We start from the raw sequence: 21,896 nt of genomic DNA, 5'->3' as shown, positions 1-21,896 counted from the left end.
CGGTGGGGTAACGGTATTTCCGATATTTTGGGAATATCGGAAATACCAGCTGATATTTGTCAAACCAATTTACTTTTTCGTCCAAAATTTATCAAAAATATATATTTGGAAAATTATTTGAATACTGAATTTTTTTGTTTAATGCTATTATTTTTGGCGGTGGTAACGGGTAAAACTGGTTTCCACTAAATTATCGGAAATTTCGGCTGAGAAAAAAAAACCCGCTCATGATACAAATTTCCATGTCGGGTTAACACTTAACCTTAGCGGCATGGCCAAACTATCGATCACTCAAGGGGGCCTAGACATATGTGTTTTCACATTTTGTCCATGTATACTCAAGATCAACCTAATAAGCATCCTCGATATTTCTTATCTTTATTCCTAAAAATAAGTTGCCTTTCATATAGAAACAATATTCAACAAGGTCTCGGGTACACGCCTCTAAAAGTCATTCTCAACCAATAATATGTCATCTACATATAAGATTAACATGAAATACGCTCCCACCAAACTTAAACTCAAGAATCTTTTTTACAGGTAAAATTGGATATCTATTAGGCAACACGGTTTACAACATACTCGAGTTCAAGCTCCCGAAGAACTACCTCAGGCCTGAACCAATCCGAATGAAAATACATTCTACCGCCCGAAGCAAAGTTTGCTAGAACATGACTAACCCTAACATGATGACTGTTCTTCAAAATGACGAAGCCTAAAAGCACTTTGGCAGTGAATCAAGATGAATGTGAAAGTTGGTAAAAAGCAACCAAATGCTCTCAAAACAAATTCACGTGAGTTAGGATGAAGTTTTGCGTGTTATGGCGAAATATCTAGATCTAGGAAGGAATACCGATTTGGCCGCCTACAGATACTGGGGAGCAAACTAAAGCATGTGGAGAGCGAACCAGATCGGATAGTACTTTTGTGTCCATCCAAGCACTACCAGAAAAACATGCTTTACCGTGTCCAGCCACTTCAAACGCGGCAAAGACGACTTTGTCGTGCATGTATCATGAGAAGGTAGATGGCAAAGAAAACATCACGGTAAAGGTTTGGCACAACGGCATAATTTTACGAGTACACATGGTAAAGAATTATGCATGATAAAGAGTAAAAAAAACACATGGCAAAGAATTGCACATGATAAAACGACGAGACATGTGGCTTTGTTGGCTGCGTTTCACGGAGCCGTGACGGACCCCTTTTTTTACCATGTACCAGAAAAATACACGGTAAAGAGCTGGCATTGCCCGTAGGGATCTACGCCGTATATTCTTTGTTGTGTCTCCAGAAAAGCCTTTGCCCTATTTCGCAATCCCTTTGCTGTGTTCTTTCATACACGATATACATTGGAATTCCGGCAGTGAAGGAACTCAATGTTTGTACCTGTGCGTGATGCATCTACAATCGTCGGAAATCCTTAAAATGCCCGCCCTGGAAATCAAAACAAACGCTCCAGATCGATGCAAAGAGTCCTGAATCCTGATCCTAGGTTACAATTTCCAAGTATTGGACGTCGGCCACCCGCTCTGCCATGGCGGCCACGGCCGTGGTCATGCCGCACCTGGACGACGGCATCGTCTCGGAGATCCTGTACCGCCTGCCCTCCAAGAACGCCTACCGCATGGCCGCCGTTTGCCGGCAGTGGCGGGCCGTGCTCTGCCAGCCGACGTTCCTCTGTCGCCACCTCTCGCCGCCGCCGCTACTCGACGACCGCCCGTACGCGCTCATTATTCAGCCGCAGCAGGGGACCCGCTTCACCCACCTCACCATCGTCGCCGTCAACCCCGCCGACCCCGTTCCCGTCAGCGTGCCTGTCCAACCGGAATACACGGACCCCAAGCCGCCACCCCCCAGTAATCAGATTCGGAAGCCTACGCCCCGTCTATTTGACATTGCCAAAGACAACTCCGTCTTTCGACTTCTGGACCCCGAAGGCGCCGACGAGCTTGACGACCATGATGTCCTCGCTGAACTACTTACTAGTGGCCCCATATCCTCTGATGTCTCTACAACTGAGGAGGCCACGCCACTGCCACCGTTGGAAGACTACGTTGTGTTCTTCGAGCGCAGCGTACCCATGCTCGACATCTCTGTCGTCGCATCCCACGGGCGGTTGCTGCTATGCCGCAGCCGGAGCCGCCACTACGTGTGTGATCCGGCCGCCAACCGCTGGCTCGCGCTCCCGCCGTCGACGATCTCGCCGTCCAGAAAGGCAAACTACGGCCTCCACTACGATGTCGACGCGTCCAGCGGGAAGTTGGTATTATTCGCCGTCGTCGTCCTCGTCAGGCAGAAGGAGAACCGCGTGCTGGTGGAAACCTTCTCCTCCACGAAAGGTAGGTGGGATCACAGGGAGCTCCCCACGCATGGCGGCGCCGCCGACTGTCTGCTCGCCGCATCCCCTGGCATCCACGTGGGCGCCTGCTTCTATTGGCTGACTCGGCACTGGGGACAAATTCTTCGCTACAACGCAGCCCAGTTCCACGCCTCCTTCCTGCGCGAGCCGCCACTGGCGGAGAATGCCAAGAGCCGCGTGAAGCGGTCGCTGGGCTCCGTCAATGGCAGGCTCCGCCTGTGCGCCTACGACATCCGCGACAAGAACGACTACTACATGGAAGGTGTGCACGGCGTGTGGCTGATGGACGACTCGTCGTCAGCGTGGCCACGCATGCACGAGGCAACGGTGGAGGACGTGTTGGCGCGCTATTACCGGACGGCGTTGATCATGTATGACGAAGAAAGTCCGGTGGACTTCGCCGGCGGGTGCAGCGAGTTCATCGTGGTGGCGACAGATCAGAAGATTCTGTCACGGTATGACCTCGAGAGCGGCAGCAAGGTGAGGCTCGCCATTCTAGGGCAAGGTAGCCAACGCCTGGACGCGCTCTACAGCGGAAGCGGCTACAATGTGTTCCCCTTCTTCAAGTGAAACAGGTTTCTGTTACTCTAAATTTGATCAATACATTATGGATAAAAACATGAACACTTAAAGTACCAAATCAATATTAGTAGATTCACTACAAAATATATTTAATGTATGTTGTAGATGTTTATCTTTCATCAAAAAATTTAAGCTTTGACTTTTGACAAAATTTATAAGAATTGTGCATTTGAATGGAGGTATTACTAATTATTATAGGCTATACATATTTAATATATATTATTTGTAATTGCAGGATTTACCTGAGAATATTGCGTAAGAATTGTAACTTTGTTATATATATAAGGAGGGGCAAAAGCCCATTTTACAAAGTGGTTTATTGTCTTTATTAAACGTTGCTATTTTTATTATAGTTTTGATTGGTTGTTCACATATCTAAGTAGTACTTCCTCTGATTTATATTACTTGTCAATATTAAGGATTTATCTAGAACTAAAATATGTTTAAATACATCTATATTAGTGACAACTAGTATTATGGATTGAAGGGAGTACTAATAAATGCAATACTAATTTATTTTATTTTCATTAGGATGTTGACTAAATCAAAACAGATGGAGGCATGGAGCGAGTAAGACTGCTCATAATGGGAGTAACTTAGGTAGTAACATCACACATTTCAAGGTGTTTTGGTGACATGGCATAGCAATAAATGAAGAAAGAGATGGAGGTGGTAACTAGCTATGTTACCATAACATCACACACCCCAAGATAAAATGGGTCTACAAATTAATAAATGAAGCTTTGCATGATACCATCTCTAAGTTACTTTCCACTATGAAGGTAGTAACATGGACTAATAACTTATGCATGACACCACCTTATGTTACTCCCCACTATGAGCAGCCTAAACCAGAAAAAAGCAAGTACATGGTGATTGCGCATGTCTTCACAATCGTGCAGCGTCATGAATGAATGGTAGTGCCATCTTCGGACTTCGGAGCATGCATAAATCATGGTGGATAGCTACTACTAGTAGTACAAGCATATACGAAGTACAGAAGATAGATTATAACTGAAATATAGGAGTACATGGAAACTTAGAAGAAGTAGTCGGCTTGTCGGTGCTCCCAAATCCAAACACATCTATCGATCCTGCAAAGTACCAGAGTTCTTGATCGAGAAAATATGTCGCTAGCCACGAATGCACACGCAAGCTCAATAACCTTATCTTTCTTATGTTGGGACGCGATCAGTCACCGCTATGTGTGATCATCCGTTTCCCCATCCTGGTCATCACCGTCGACGTTGTCATCCGCACCGTCAACGTTGTCATCATCCTGCACCTCTGTGTCCCACCCCGGTTCATCGTTGGCCTTCTTATACATGATGGTTTTGAGCACGAGCTTGTCACATTCACGGAAGATGCACAAGCAGTTCTTGGGATCCGTGAGCATGATCTTATCACGCGATCCTGACCATTGTTGTTTATTCTTACGAACACCGTGCCATGTGACAGACACCGAGCACCCGAAGTCATATTCCCGAGCGCACAGTCCAACCGGTCGGATATAGACTCCGCGGTGTCTATTGCCGAGGGAATCCGACACGGTGAGCAAGAAGATGTGATTGTCCTCTTCAGCCCGAAGAAGACGAGATCCGGGTACAGAGGGGAGATCAAACTGCACACTGTACTTGAAACTCGTCGTCGGCCACTTGTGCTCGGTGGACATATGATCCAGGAGCTCTGCCTTTGGCTTTTCCAATTTGCAGTCATCGGCTGGGCAAACGGCCGGCCCGTTCAGGCAATACATCTTCTCGTGTAGGTTTATCTTGTGCCAGCTGAAGAGCATCGGTGGGCAACCATAGTTGCAGTTGACTAACATGGAGCCGAGGACGCGCTCCATTGCATAGGCGCGCCGGGAGAATGGCTTAGAGCACTCGGTGCACACTTTCTTCACTAGTCCCGTCTTCTCTCCACGGCAGCAGGTGTCCCTCTGTAGCCTGCCATGGCAATATTTGCAGATGCAATGTCCACACGGACACTGAAAGAAAAATATACACAAGTCAGGCACAGCCGCACGTTTCTACTCTGTAATCGTGCATACAAATTAAAATTTAGTGCATCTACCTGGAAAATTTCAGACCGGAGAGGATGAAAGCAGAGGGAGCAGTCTAGGTTCTCCGTCCACAAGACGGTCATGCGCCACCTCCGCTCTCTGCCTTCTCCCTTTGTTTTGCTCTTGTTGGAGTTGCCATCATCCATCGCCACCAAAAATCCAAGTACTAGTGCTAGTCAAGTAAGGGGATTCCGAACCAGATTTGTGGAATATATATATAGTGGTCTGCGTGCAGAAGATGGAAAGACTAAATAGTTTGTGTTTCGACTTCCACCGCACGCCGGCCAGATATAAATGGCGCAGCACTAACTAGGGGTCGAGTCGAGTCGTCGAGAGGAAGATGATTCGCTCCACTCTCCATTCCAAGAAAACCAGGTTCAGGTTCACACGTACGGGAAGTTATCCCGGTTAATGATTTCTTTTATTTTCTGCACTGGCTTAGTAGACTTGTAGTGTACTGCGTGTCCTTTTTTTGGTGTGTAAAAGTGCAATGTACTCGGTTCCAAGAAAACCAGGTCAGGTTCACACGGGAGTACGTCTCATACTTGTGACATGGTGTGCGAACTGCAATTAACCTGGAGGTTGATTCAACTCATAGGTATAACTTATTTTAATTCAAAAAAAAAAAAACTCATAGGTATAACTAAGGCTGCTCATAGTGGGGAGTAACTTAGACTAGTAACATATGCCATGTTACTAGTCTAGGTTACTACCTTCATAGTGGGTAGTAACTTATATGTGGTGTCATGCATTGTATCATTTATTATGTTGTAGATTCATTTTGTCTTGGGGTGTGTGATGTTATGGTAACATAGCTAGTTACCACCTCACTCTCTTTCTTCATTTATTCGCATATCATGTCACCAAAATGCCTTGAGATGTGTGATATTACTAGCTATGTTACTCTCACTATGAGCAGTCTAAGTAGTTCATCCCCACTAAGGGTATTTCTCTTAACATGCAAGGTGTTCACCTCATCAAGCATATCTGAGCAATCCTAAGCTGACATGTGTCTTCAATCCTGCCACCTCAGCCACACAGAGAATGTCACGTTGGATTTATATTGTCTGTTCACATTCGGCAGCAATCCTAAGTACTACTCTCCCTCAATTAATTCCTCAACTACTAGTATCTATTTATTTTGTCTCTTCGCATCCGGGAGTAAATCCTTTCATCTTCGTCTCCTCCACTACTTTACCCTCCACTAATGTATTCCATGGACATACTCTCCCTATTTAAGCTGCTCCATTCCCGTCGGATACACCAAACATGGGTATACACGCTGTCAGGTTTCTCCTCGGAAACACTGTTGTTGGCGAGGAACTTGAAACCCCTGCCTTCTCCACCCGGATGGATTTCGGGACAGTTCCGGCGCTCCGCGTTCTGAAACGTCGGCATGTGATCTGGACGAGCAGCACTATGGCCAGGTTTCTCGACAAGCTCCATCATATTCTGCTTTGAGTGAGAAGATACAATGGCGGTCAGGGGCTATTGGTGAATCATATTTTCTCCAAATGTTTTATCAATGATGGTAGGGAAGCATTCAAAGAAGACGATGGTATCATGCATTAGAGGTACTCATTTTCCTATTTGTATAAGTAGAATGGATTAACTTTTCACATGTATTGGTATTTCATATAACAAATCTCCAAGATCGTCGTGTACTGACGCTCGCCTTCAGTACAGATTGGCAACTGTCGCACGAATCGGTATCACAATTTGTTGTATCAAGTATCTCCTCATATATTTTTAGATCAAAAGGTTAAATTGGTGTTCTTTCTTTCTGATGGATATGCGAGCACTTCGTCTGTCTGAAATTATCTCAGTTTGTTAGTAGAAGTCATGTGCTGGGCTAAACTGGACTGCACCTGGTCTTGGTGTACGATTCCCATTTCTAGCTACCCCTATGACATATTCTAGCGGGACATGAACTGCAGCATTCAGTTCGGAGTTACTAGACAATGGAATCGGTGCGTTCCTTCAAGTGCCCAGTCTCTGATTTTATGGAGTATTTAGTGCAGAAGAGTACATAAATCAAAGCTTGAGTCATCTCCACTCATACGAGACCCCAACCTCTCCCGTACGAGACCCCAACCCTAACCTCTCCCTACCCCAACCTCCGCCGCCGCCGCCGGTAGCGCCGCTGAGGCAAAGTCCCTCGGGGCGTGGCGGCGGCGGGGACCCTTCCTCGTCGCCTGCGTGAACAACGGCGGCCGGATCCCACCTCCTCGATGCATGGCGGAGCAGACGCGTGTGGGATGGGCGACGTCGGCGGCGGCCCTCCTCCCGTCGGCTGTCCCCTGGCGGACCGGCCGGCGCGGTTGGGATGGGCGGCGTTGCGGTCTCCCTCCTCCTGTCGACTTCCCGCAGCACTCCGGCAGGGGCTGGTGGTGGGCGGCGGCCAGGCCCTCGGTCTGCGCCATGCCATCCACCCCCGCCTCTTGTCGGTGCGTGGAGGCGATCTCGGGCTTCTTCCGCGACACGAGGGCGCCCGGGGCAGCAGCTTTGGGTTCGACGGAGGAGGTGGCCTCTTCTTCGCCGGAGAGGGTTGATACGTCTCCGACGTATCGATAATTTCTTATGTTCCATGCCACATTATTGATGATATCTACATGTTTTATGCACATTATATGTCATATTTATGCGTTTTCCGGAACTAACCTATTGACGAGATGCCGAAGGGCCAGTTCCTGTTTTCTGCTGTTTTTGGTTTCAAAAATCCTAGTAAGGAAATATTCTCGGAATCGGGCGAAATCAACACCGAAGATCTTAGAATCCCCGGGAGCTTCCAGAACACCCGAGAACCGTCAGAGAGGGGCCACAGGGGGCCCACACATGGTGGCGGCGCGGCCCAGGAGGGGGGCGCGCCGCCCTAGTGTCTGGTGTCCCCAGACCCCTTCTGACCTTGCCCTTCCGCCTATTTAAAGCCTCCGTCGCGAAAACCCTGATACGTTCGACGAAAAAGCCACGGTACGAGAAACCTTCCAGAGCCGCCGCCATCGCGAAGCCAAGATCTGGGGGACAGGAGTCTCTGTTCCGGCACGCCGCCGGGACGGGGAAGTGCCCCCGGAAGGCTTCTCCATCGACACCACCGCCATCTTCATCAATGTTGCTGTCTCCCATGAGGAGGGAGTAGTTCTCCATCGAGGCTCGGGGCTGTACCGGTAGCTATGTGGTTAATCTCTCTCCTATGTGCTTCAATACAATAATCTCATGAGCTGCCTTACATGATTGAGATTCATATGATGATGCTTGTAATCTAGATGTCATTGTGCTAGTCAAGTGGGTTTTACTTATGTGATCTCCGGAGACTCCTTGTCCCACGTGTGTAAAGGTGACAGTGTGTGCACCGTGTGGGTCTCTTAGGCTATATTTCACGTGAATACTTATTCACTTGTTATGAAGAGCATAGTGAAGTGCTTATTTATATCTCTTTATGATTGCAATGTGTTTTGTATCACAATTTATCTGTGTGCTACTCTAGTGATGTTATTAAAGTAGTTTATTCCTCCTGCACGGTGTAATGGTGACAGTGTGTGCATCGTGTAGTACTTGGTGTAGGCTATGATTGGGATCTCTTGTAGATTATGAAGTTAACTATTGCTATGATGGTATTGATGTGATCTATGCCTCCTTTCGTAGCGTGAAGGTGACAGTGTGCATGCTATGTTAGTACTTGGTTTGGTTATGTTGATCTGTCGTGCACTCTAAGGTTATTTAAACATGAACATCGAATATTGTGGAGCTTGTTAACTCCGGCATTGAGGGTTCGTGTAATCCTACATAGTTAGTGGTGTTCATCATCCAACAAGAGAGTGTAGAGTCTAGCATCTATTTATTTATTCTATTATGTGATCAAAGTTGAGAGTGTCCACTAGTGAAAGTATGATCCCTAGGCCTTGTTCCTAAATACTGCTACCGCTGCTTGTTTACTGTTTTACTGCATCTGTACTTCCTGCAATATTACCACCATCAACCACACGCCAACAAGCACTTTTCTGGCGCCGTTACTACTGCTTATACTTATTCATACCACCTGTATTTCACTATCTCTTCGCCGAACTAGTGCACCTATTAGGTGTGTTGGGGACACAAGAGACTTCTTGCTTTGTGGTTGCAGGGTTGCATGAGAGGGATATCTTTGACCTCTTCCTCCCTGAGTTCGATAAACCTTGGGTGATCCACTTAAGGGAAACTTGCTGCTGTTCTACAAACCTCTGCTCTTGGAGGCCCAACACTGTCTACAAGAATAGAAGCTCCCGTAGACATCAAGGGTCGGCCTGCGGTTGGTGGTGGTGGATTTTTGATCTATCACCGTCATCCGGCGGTGAGATGGAGGAGCATGGAAGTCGGTGATGGTGTCGCCGGTGGAGGGTTGTGTTGGCCAGCCCGGGATGGTCGCCGACGTGGGGGTCCGACCTGAATAAAGGCGGCGGTCCTAGGGCCTCTCTTGCGTGAAGAGGAGGACCTACCGGAGGCATGGACTCGTGATCTGGCCGAAGGGTTGAGTTCCGGAAGGCTCCGCCGACGAATGTAACAGTGCTTTGCCTGGAGTTTGCTGGATCAGAGGTATTCGGCCGTGCGCACCCATGCGTTTATTCCGACCGTTTGGTTCTGGAGGGAGCGACGCGAAGCTCTTTTTCTGTGTTGACATCAAGTGACTATGGATCCATGATGAAAGTCGGAAGAAGAGAATTTCATGAAGGCCGGATGGGAGGACTAGCTAAGGGAGGTTCAAGTCTCCGCGCTGTTGAGGGGCTTGCTTGGTGTCCGGGCTTCACAGCTGCGGTATAAAAGTGGGGGCGACAACACAGGTGAAGCGCAGAATCCTACCTTTCAGGGTGAAAACCCAAGGTCTGGCCTTAACTGGTTGTGCCTTGCAGTGACCTTGGTGGAGGCATTGTTTTGAGAGCGGGGACTATCTTCAGGGTGAAAACCTAAGATCTTTGATCGGGCGACGACAGTGTTTGAGCACTGTTCCCTTCTTGGAGGCGTCGTTTTTTAGAGAGTCTGTAATTCAGGTGATGTCATGGCGGTGGATGTATTGTTGTTGTTAGGCCCGAGATACTGTAGCGGTACTTTGTTTTTTAGTTTTCTTTTCCTTTCTTTGGCTGTGTGCATCCGTAGTGCCATTAGGGTGGTACGTTGTTGCAGAGGCTGGGTGTAATTGGTATCTCTTGATATTAATATATTTCCTTTATCGAAAAAATCTGCACTCATTTGTTGATCAAGTAAACATGATTGCATGAAAAATTAATATGTTGAGAGAAGTATCTTTTACCCGCAAAAAAAAAAGAGAAGTATCTTTAATGGAGATGAACTACTACCTCCGTCCCAGTTCATAGGGCTTGCGCGTATTCCTAGGTTATCAATTTGGCCAAGATAATATCAATTGTATAATATAAAAATTATATCATTAGAAAGTAGAACATCTAAGCTTTCTAATGATATAAATTTTTTAATACATATCTTACATTATCATTGTCAAATTTACGATCTAGGGACACGCGTAAGCCCTATGAACTGGGACGGAGGGAGTACTTAGTCATAGAGATTCCAATAAAAAAGTTAGTACTCCATTTTGTATTCCTACAACTGATAGGTTTGTTTGGATGTACATTTATATACCTTCCATACTTTTTATTCTACGAATATATGTTAACATTATTGGACTATTTCATAGGCCGGTGGCACGTAGCTATTTGTTTAATCACTTCGGCAGTGCAAAATTCATAGGTATATATTTTTCTCTACAAGCAGAACGAGTAATCTTAATTATAAATAATTTATTTTATATAATTTGACTATAGGAAGGATCATTTACAGAACTAGTTGATACCCCGCGCGTTGCTACGGGTATTTGGTCAAAATTGTCAAAGTAAAACATCTAATGATAAATTTAATTCAAATGAAATGTTTGCACATTAGTACACAAATTAAAATTGCTATCAAAATAATTCCAATCAGCTTGCTATCTTACATCTGGTAGAAACTTTTCACAGAAAAAGATAATCCCAGTTAGCTTGTTATATATCTCATATATGTCTGGTTGAACCATAACAGAAACACTGAATGAATATACTTCAAATAACAATAACATCATAGTTGAAACCACCTTGCTGAGCGTGAGGTAGCCAGAGTCATCTTGTTAATATAGGCGGAAAAGAACCAAACTGTGAAAAATATTTGTGCCATAGAAGGAAATCTGATTTAAACAACTAAATATAAGTACGTGAAGTCCACAACTTCTGTAATCTTCAGGAACCAACAATATATCTGACATGTATGATGAGCAGTCAGGTAAAATGACTTCGCCAATTAGAAGTGCCAATATCCACTGGCGTTATGACAATTGGAGATCATACCCAGTAATAGGAACTCATCATTTTATGATCTCTCCTTTTTTTCTCTAGCTGAAATCTGTGAGAAAATGAGAGTAAAATGCACCAACAGAAAATAACAGTAAAATTTCCGCCCAACAATCGTGGGCATGTATATGCAGCTGTGCACATGTACAAAGAGAGCACTTGGATAAAGCTGAAGAGATGTAGATTAGCTAGCTAGTTAATTATTTGTAATCAACGAAGAACAAAAAAAATGGTAGGAGCATGGAGACGCCAAGAGGTGGATGGAAGGAAAAGAAAAACTGAGTGTGGCTAAGTAGGCTTACCAGCCTCGTAGAAACATGCAGAAACACTAAACTGGCCTTAAATCGGGCCGTGCATACACTGTTCAAGACATCCTACCAAGTCGTGGACAATCACAATAACTAATCCGTTGGGTACAGATCAAAGCAAACCATAACAATTTATACAGCTTGATTCCTGACACACCCCTGCATGCTCAAACTTCTAGTCGTAGGAGCAACTTCATGAAATGATTGCTTTGAAGAGCAAGCAAATCCCAGTACAAACTGATTGAAAAAGGTTGGAAGTAGAGCCTGATGTCAGTTCAACATGTAAATATTAAGATAAAAAGAAGGTTGCAGGGCATGATGAAAATCCCAGGAGAGGAGTACCTGTGGGGCGGAGCAGAGGGGTTGTGGAAGGGCGGCGGGCGACACTGACGATTGTGTATCCAGAAACTGAAATTTCGATCTTTAATCTTGAAACTGACATATCAACTTTAAAAACATGGAGGCAATCTTCATAACTGAAATACAAATAATCAAAACAGGTGGGAGATCAGCATACGATTTGAACATAATCACGCCTGCAGAGCCGTCCGCATACGACATGGATCATAAAAGTTGGTGGAGTTTGAGCCGTGGCCTAGAACTATTACTGGGATTTGCACTGACCTTGTTTGTGAGAACTGCACGTCTACTGCGATCTCTGATTCAGTGCTAATCGAGGGAAACTGCCGGGGACTGTGGCGGCAAGACGAATCAGAGCGAATCACTGCTATAACGGAGACGGCACTGGTAGGTGCTAGTATGTCGATGACGATTATGTACTAAATTGTCTGGAGGGTGAGAGAAGGAGATGATCAGCCGAGTGGAAATCTTATTATGGAGATCAGCACCCATGATTATTGGGAGAGGAAGCGATGGGGTCTGGAAGCAGGAAAACATCACTGCATTAATGTGGCAGCCGCACTCAATCTGCATGCACGCTAAGCCATTGAGGCTTTTGTTATACTTCATTTTTCTATCAATTGATTTTTCTGACCGCATGAGGATTAGGTGGAGGACAGTTAATCATGACCACATCTGTAAAATCCAAGGGACGGTGGTAATTGGGATGACGTGGCTACACCATCTTTGAGCTTGCAAACATTAAATGAATCTTAGTGGGGATCAACTTTATAGATATTATAGATAATACAACAAATTGTAATAAAATACATCGCAACAATGTGCGGGGTATCATCTAGTTCCCTTAAAATGAACTCGGTATTTCAGATGGCATGGCAACTGGACTAGTTAATTGGAATGACATCATGACATACGGAACAGTTTAGGATCTCCATAACCAGGGTGAAAATAAACTAAAACCAAGGCAATAATTCTGGAACCAACGGAACGGATGGCAATAATCTAATTCACAATTCGCAATACACTGGTAAAAGTTTTAAAGGTGTGGATAATTCTCGTTCACATAGAATTAGATTGATTCTCATTCGGTGATGTCATCCTACTATGTTTCACTACACGAACAATTTGTGTACACTGTCTGAATACCCCAACCTGAAAATCTCACCATCTTTTACGGTGTGAACTTTTTTTTGCTTCATATTTACTACCTCCGTTTTGTACAACCCACTTCCGACTAAAGATCATGGGATTTTCATGGTGATTGCAACTGATTTTTGTTTTAGATTACATATTCAGTTGCAACTGATAGGACACACGAGTCACGATGGAAATCTCACGATTCTAAAGTATCCTAAACTATGTGTGCAAAAAACAAATGTTTTAGCAACTCATGTCGCCATCTCAATTACAGGAGTTGTTGTATTTTTTACTACTAAATAGTGTTCTTTGTACTCCTAATGATTACTAATAGATTGGTGGATCTTCTATGCAAAAATAAAATGAAATAAGAATAGCTTCCATATAAATACCTCACCTAGTTATCACACAATGACACAAATAAGTAAGATTGTTAGGAGGACAGTAGTCTCCCTAAGTGATATGGGGTAACACTGCTCTCCTTTTTTTTCGAAATGGGGGCTGACCCCGGCCTCTGCATCAATCGATGCACGCAGCTCTCTTTTATTACCCAGATAACATAATCTTTAGTTTTACAATTCACGAATCACAAAGCGTGTACACCAAAACTAGCCAATGAAAAATAAGAGAGACTCGCTTAAATATCTGAAAGTGGTTTAACAGGACGCCAGCCATCCTGGTTGTATATAGCCCGTGCCACCGCATCCAGCCGGCGGCATCCAGCATGCATAGGCTCGCGTTGCGTCTCCGGCAGTAAAAGAGACCATTCGTGGATCCAGTGTGAGACCATACGGGTAACCTGTAAAAAATTTGAGTTCGTACTCTTGTTAAAGACAATATCATTGCGGCAGTTCCATATAGCCCACATGAGCGCGCAAAACCCAATTCTAATTCTGAACTTGGACACTTTGTCAACTCCGTTTAACCAATTTCCAAACATATTTGTAACATTTGTTGGAGGAACAATATTGAAAGTGAACTGAATAACTCTCCAAATAAGTTTAGCGAAGGGACAATCAAAGAACAGATGATTGATTGATTCCGATGAATCACAAAACGCACATTTCATGCAACCATTCCAATTCCGGCGAGCTAAATTATCTTTAGTGAGTATAACTTTTCTATGAAGAACCACATAAAAATCTTGACTTTCAGTGGTATCTTAAGTTTCCAAATATATTTACGAAGATAGATCGTATGACCGTTCATATAATCTTCATACATGGATTTTACCGTGAAAGATCCAGACGTTGTTAACTTCCATACAAAAATATCCTTCTCCTCGACAAGGTTACAAGAATAAGGCGTTGGACTAACGCAATCCAAGCATCCCACTTGTTTCCTGTCAAAGTCCTTCTAAACTCTATATTCAGAGGTGTATTTGAAAGAACATCGGCGACTAAAACATTTTTTCGTCGGACGATATTATACAATGAAGGATATTGGGATGCCAAAGGAGCATCGCCCAGCCAATTGTCTTCCCAAAAGCGTACTTGCTGGCCATTCCCAATTGTGAACGAACCTCGTGAGAAGAAGTCGTCTTTCACTCCCATGAGTCCTTTCCAAAAGGGAGAGTCGGTTGGTTTCGCAGTCACTTGTGACAAAGTCTTGTTCTTGAGGTATTTATTGTGTAAAAGTTCTTGCCAAACTCCTTCTTCATTAAGAAGTTTATATAACCATTTGCTTAACAAACATCTGTTTTTCGGTTCCAAAACCTCCACCCGCAACCCCCTTGCTCCTTGGGTCTACAAATAATGTTCCATTTAGTCAATCTGTACTTTCGTTTTAGCTGATCGTTACTGCCAAAACAAACGAGATCGATAAAAGTCTAATCTTTTCCTAACCCCTTTGGGTATTTCAAAAAAGATAGCATGAACATCGGTAGACTTGTCAGCACTGAATTTATCAAGACCAGCCTATCTCCGTATGAAAGAAGCTTGCCTTGCCAACACCCCAATTTACGTTCGAAGCGAGTTTCAACTGAACTCCATTCCTTGTTCAATAATCGTCTATAATGAATTGGGATGCCCAGATAATTAAAAGGAAGTGCCCCAGATTCGCAACCAAAAATCTGCTTGTACTGGTCTTCCACTTCTTTCGCCTTACCAAAGCAAAAAAATTCACTCTTGTGAAAATTTATTTTTAGCCCAGATAAATGTTCAAAGATACAAAGTGTGAGCTTCATGTTAACGGCCTTCTCAAGGTCGTGCTCCATGAATAAAATTGTATCATCGTCATACTGTAGAATAGAGACTCCTCCCTCTACTAAGTGAGGTACAAGTCCCTGATACGTCTCCGACGTATCGATAATTTCTTATGTTCCATGCCACATTATTGATGATATCTACATGTTTTATGCACATTATATGTCATTATTATGCGTTTTCCGGAACTAACCTATTGACGAGATGCCGAAGGGCCAGTTCCTGTTTTCTGCTGTTTTTGGTTCCAGAAATCCTAGTAAGGAAATATTCTCGGAATCGGACGAAATCAAGACCCAGCATCCTATTTTTCCACGAAGCTTCCAGAACACCCGGGAAGGACCAGAGGGGGGCCACAGGCCCACCAGACCATAGGCCGGCGCGGCCTGGGTGTGGCCCGCGCCACCCTATGGTGTCGCCGCCTCTTCGACCCTCTGACGCCGCCTCTTCGCCTATAAAAAGGTCCCTGACCTAAAACCTCGATACGGAAGAACCACGATACGGAAAACCTTCCAGAGCTGCCGCCATCGCGAAGCCAAGATCTGGGGGACAGGAGTCTCTATTCCGGCATGCCGCCGGGACGGGGAAGTGCCCCCGGAAGGCTCCTCCATCGACACCACCGCCATCTCCATCAATGTTGCTGTCTCCCATGAGGAGGGAGTAGTTCTCCATCGAGGCTCGGGGTTGTACCGGTAGCTATGTGGTTAATCTCTCTCCTATGTGCTTCAATACAATAATCTCATGAGCTGCTTTACATGATTGAGATTCATATGATGATGCTTGTAATCTAGATGTCATTATGCTAGTCAAGTGGGTTTTACTTATGTGATCTCCGGAGACTCCTTGTCCCACGTGTGTAAAGGTGACTAGTGTGTGCACCGTGTGGGTATCTTAGGTTATATTTCACGAGAATACTTATTCACTTGTATGAATGGCGTAGTGAAGTGCTTATTTATATCTCTTTATGATTGCAATGTGTTTTGTATCACAATTCATCTATGTGCTACTCTAGTGATGTTATTAAAGTAGTCTATTCCTCCTGCATGGTGTAAAGGTGACTAGTGTGTGCACCGTGTGATTCTTGTCGTAGGCTATGATCATGATCTCTTGTAGATTGTGGAGTTAATTATCATTATGATGGTATTGATGTGATCTATTTGGTTATGTTGATCTTTCATGCACTCTAAGGTTATTTAAATATGAACATTGAATTGTGGAGCTTGTTAACTCCGGCATTGAGGGTTCGTGTAATCCTACGCAATGGTGTTCATCATCCAACAAGAGTGTAGAGTATGCATTTATCTATTACTGTTATGTGATCAAAGTTGAGAGTGTCCACTAGTGAAAGTATGATCCCTAGGCCTTGTTCCTAAATACTTGCTATCGCTGCTTGTTTCTTGTTTCATTGCGTTACTCTCGCTACCATATTACCACCATCAACTACACGCCAGACAAGCTATTTTACGGCGCCGTTACTACTGCTCATACTTATTTATACCACCTGTATTTCACTATCTCTTCGCCGAACTAGTGCACCTATTAGGTGTGTTGGGAACACAAGAGACTTCTTGCTTTGTGGTTGCAGGGTTGCATGAGAGGGATGTCTTTGACCTCTTCCTCCACGAGTTCGATAAACCTTGGGTGATTCACTTAAGGGAAACTTGCTGCTGTTCTACAAACCTCTGCTCTTGGAGGCCCAACACTGTCTACAATAATAGAAGCTCCCGTAGACATCAAGCACTTTTCTGGCGCCGTTGCCGGGGAGGAAAGGTAAAAGGTACTCACACTCCAGATCTCGGCTACTAAGCTATTTTCGCCGTTGTAAGTACTCGAAGCTATTTCCTTTAGATCCTGCAATTGCATCTTTTTGTTTTTTGTTCACACTAGTTTGGCATAATGGACAACGATGAGCTTCTTATTCTATTTCCTGATTTAAGACATGGATGGTTTGATGCGAAAATTAAAAAACCTATGGAACATATTAGTATGAACGCTTTGAACACCATTGTTGCTAATGATATGGAAAATTCTAAGCTTGGGGAAGTTGGTTTTGATGAGCATGATCTTTTTAGTCCCCCAAGCATTGAGGAGAAAATTTACTTTGATGATACTTTGCCTCCTATTTATGATGATTATAATGATAGTGGTCTTTTGTTGCCACCTACTATGGAGAGTAAATTTTGTTGTGATTATACTATGCCTCCTACACTTGATGAGAATAATAATGATAGCTACTTTGTTGAATTTGCTCCCACTACAACTAATAAAATTGATTATGCTTATGTGGAGAGTAATAATTTTATGCATGAGACTCATGATAAGAATGCTTTATGTGATAGTTATATTGTTGAGTTTGCTCATGTTGCTACTGAAATTTATTATGAGAGAGGAAAATATGGTTGTAGAAATTTTCATGTTACTAAAACACCTCTCTATGTGCTGAAATTTTGAAGCTACACTTGTTTTATCTTCCTATGCTTGTTACTTTGATCTTCATGAACTTGTTTATTTACAAGATTCCTATGCATAGGAAGCATGTTAGACTTAAATGTGTTTTGAATTTGCCTCTTGATGCTCTCTTTTGCTTCAAATACTATTTCTTGCGAGTGCATCATTATAACTACTGAGCCCATCTTAATGGCTATAAAGAAAGAACTTCTTGGGAGATAACCCATGTGTTATTTTGCTACAGTACTTGTTTTATATTTGTGTCTTGGAAGTTGTTTACTACTGTAGCAACCTCTCCTTATCTTATTTTTATCGCATTGTTGTGCCAAGTAAAGTCTTTGATAGTAAGGTTCATACTAGATTTGGATTACTGCGCAGAAACAGATTTCTTTGCTGTCACGAATCTGGGTCTAATTCTCTGTAGGTAACTCAGAAAATTATGCCAATTTACGTGAATGATCCTCAGATATGTACGCAACTTTCATTAAATTTGGGCATTTTCATTTGAGCAAGTCTGGTGCCTTAATGAAATCCATCTTTACGGACTGTTCTGTTTTGACAGATTCTGCTTTTTATTTCGCATTGCCTCTTTTGCTATGTTGGATGAATTTCTTTGATCCATTAATGTCCAGTAGCTTTATGCAATGTCCAGAAGTGTTAAGAATGATTGTGTCACCTCTGAACATGTTAATTTTTATTGTGCACTAACCCTCTAATGAGTTGTTTCGAGTTTGGTGTGGAGGAAGTTTTCAAGGGTCAAGAGAGGAGGATGATATACTATGATCAAGAAGAGTGAAGAGTCTAAGCTTGGGGATGCCCCCATGGTTCATACCTGGATATTATAAGAAGACTCAAGCATCTAAGCTTGGGGATGCCCAAGGCATCCCCTTCTTCATCGACAAATTTATCAGGTTCCTCCCTTGAAACTATATTTTTATTCGGTCACATCTTATGTACTTTACTTGGAGCGTCTGTATGTTTCTTGTTTTTGTTTTTGTTTGAATAAATACTTGTGTGGGAGAGAGACACGCTCCGCTGGTTCGTATGAACACATGTGTTCTTATCTTTTAATTTTCATGGCGAAGGTTGAAACTGCTTCGTTAATTATTATATGGTTGGATACGGAAAATGCTACATGTAGTAATTGGTATGATGTCTTGGATAATGTGATACTTGGAAATTGTTGTGCTCATGTTTAAGCTCTTGCATCATATACTTTGTACCTATTAATGAAGAAATACATAGAGCATGCTAAAATTTGGTTTGCATATTTGGTCTCTCTAAAGTCTAGATAATTTCTAGTATTGAGTTTTGAACAACAAGGAAGACAGTGTATAGTCTTATAATGTTTACAATATGTCTTTTATGTGAGTTTTGATGCACTGGTTCATCCTTGTGTTTGTTTCAAATAACCTTGCTAGCCTAAACCTTGTATCGAGAGGGAATACTTCTCATGCATCCAAAATCCTTGAGCCAACCACTATGCCATTTGTGTCCACCATACCTACCTACTACATGGTATTTTTCCGCCATTCCAAAGTAAATTGCTTGAGTGCTACCTTTAAACAATTCAAAATTTATCATCTCTGATTTGTGTCAATGTTTTATAGCTCATGAGGAAGTATGTGGTGTTTATCTTTCAATCTTGTTGGGCAACTTTCACCAATGGACTAGTGGCTTCATCCGCTTATCCAATAATTTTGCAAAAAGAGTTGGCAATGGGATTCCCGGTCCCAAATTAATTAACAAAAAAATAGACACTCCTCCATGGTATGTGATTGTTGGACGGCACCCGAAGGATTCGGTTAGCCATGGCTTGTGTAAGCAAAGGTTGGGAGGAGTGTCATCATAATAAAACTAAAATAAAAAGCACTCCTTCATGGTATGAGATTGTTGGCAGGCACCCGAGGATTCGGTTAGCCATGGTTTGTGAAAGAAAGGTTGGAAGGAGGGCCACCCAAAAATAAAAATAATTCATGGGAGCCGCTCTTTGAAGGTTTGTCTGGCAAGGGGGTTAGAGTACCCGCTGATACGTCTCCGACGTATCGATAATTTCTTATGTTCTATGCCATATTATTGATGATACCTACATGTTTTATGCACACTTTATGTCATATTCGTGCATTTTCTGGAACTAACCTATTAACAAGATGCCGAAGTGCCGGTTCTCGTTTTACGCTGTTTTTGGTTTCGAAATCCTAGTAACGAAATATTCTCGGAATTGGACGAAACAAAGACCCGGGGGCCTATTTTTCCACGGAGCTTCCGGAAGACCGAAGAACATACGAAGTGGGGCCACGAGGTGGCGACACCACAAGGCGGCGCGGCCCGGGGGGCCCGCACCGCCCTATGGTGTGGCCCCCTCGTCCGGCCCCCGACTCCGCCCTTCCGCCTACTTAAAGCCTCCGTCGCGAAACCCCGATGCGAAAAACCACGATACGGAAAACCTTGCGAGACGCCGCCGCCGCCGCCGATCCCATCTCGGGGGATTACGGAGATCTCCTCCGGCACCCTGCCGGAGAGGGGATTCATCTCCCGGGAGGACTCTACACCGCCATGGTCGCCTCCGGAGTGATGAGTGAGTAGTTCACCCCTGGACTATGGGTCCATAGCAGTAGCTAGATGGTTGTCTTCTCCTCATTGTGCTTCATTGTTGGATCTTGTGAGCTGCCTAACATGATCAAGATCATCTATCCGTAATACTCTATGTTGTGTTTGTCGGGATCCGATGGATAGAGAATACCATGTCATGTTAATTATCAAGTTATTACATATGTGTTGTTTATGATCTTGCATGCTCTCCGTTACTAGTAGAGGCTCGGCCAAGTTTTTACTCTTAACTCCAAGTGGGAGTATTTATGCTCGATAGTGGGTTCATGTCCGCATTGACACCTGGGACGATGATGAGAAAGTTCTAAGGTTGTGTTGTGCTTGTTGCCACTAGGGATAAAACATTGGCGCTATGTCAGAGGATGTAGTTGTTGATTACATTACGCACCATACTTAATGCAATTGTACTGTTGTTAGCAACTTAATACTTGGAGGGGGTTCGGATGATAACCTGAAGGTGGACTTTTTAGGCATAGATGCGAGTTGGATGGCGGTCTATGTACTTTGTTGTAATGCCCAATTAAATCTCACTATAATTATCATGTCATGTATGTGCATTGTTATGCCCTCTCTATTTGTCAATTGCCTGACTGTAATTTGTTCACCCAACATGCTTTTATCTTATGGGAGAGACACCTCTAGTGAACTGTGGACCCCGGTCCATTCTTTAATCCTGAAATACAAATCTGCTGCAATACTTGTTTTACTATTTTCTCTGCAAACAATCATCTTCCACACAATACGGTTAATCATTTGTTACAGCAAGCCGGTGAGATTGACAACCTCACTGTTTCGTTGGGGCAAAGTACTTTGGTTGTGTTGTGCAGGTTCCACGTTGGCGCCGGAATCTCCGGTGTTGCGCCGCACTACATCCCGCCGCCATCAACCTTCAACGTGCTTCTTGGCTCCTCCTGGTTCGATAAACCTTGGTTTCTTTCTGAGGGAAAACTTGCTGCTGTGCGCATCATACCTTCCTCTTGGGGTTGCCCAAAGAACGTGTGAAATACACGCCATCACCCGCTACCATTCGTTGACAACAACAAACACCTCTCAAAATTTTACTTTTATGCTCTCTTTATGTTTTCAAAACCAAAGATCTAGCACAAATATAGCAATCGATGCTTTCCTCTTTGAAGGACCATTCTTTTACCTTTTATGTTGAGTCAGTTCACCTATTTCTCTCCACCTCAAGAAGCAAACACTTGTGTGAACTGTGCATTGATTCTTACATATTTGCTTATTGCACTTGTTATTTGCTTTGCATTGACAATTATCCATGAGATATACATGTTACAAGTTGAAAGCAACCGCTGAAACTTAATCTTCCATTGTGTTGCTTCAATGTCTTTACTTTAAATTATTGCTTTATGAGTTAACTCTTATGCAAGACTTATTGATGCCTGTCTTGAAAGTGCTATTCATGAAAAGTCATTGCTTTATGATTCAGATGTTTACTCATGT

The sequence above is a fragment of the Lolium rigidum genome, chromosome 4 (assembly GCF_022539505.1).
Source record: "Lolium rigidum isolate FL_2022 chromosome 4, APGP_CSIRO_Lrig_0.1, whole genome shotgun sequence".
Lineage (NCBI taxonomy): Eukaryota > Viridiplantae > Streptophyta > Magnoliopsida > Poales > Poaceae > Lolium > Lolium rigidum.
The sequence above is the reverse complement of the archived record's forward strand: the minus strand, read 5'-3'. Positions refer to the sequence as shown.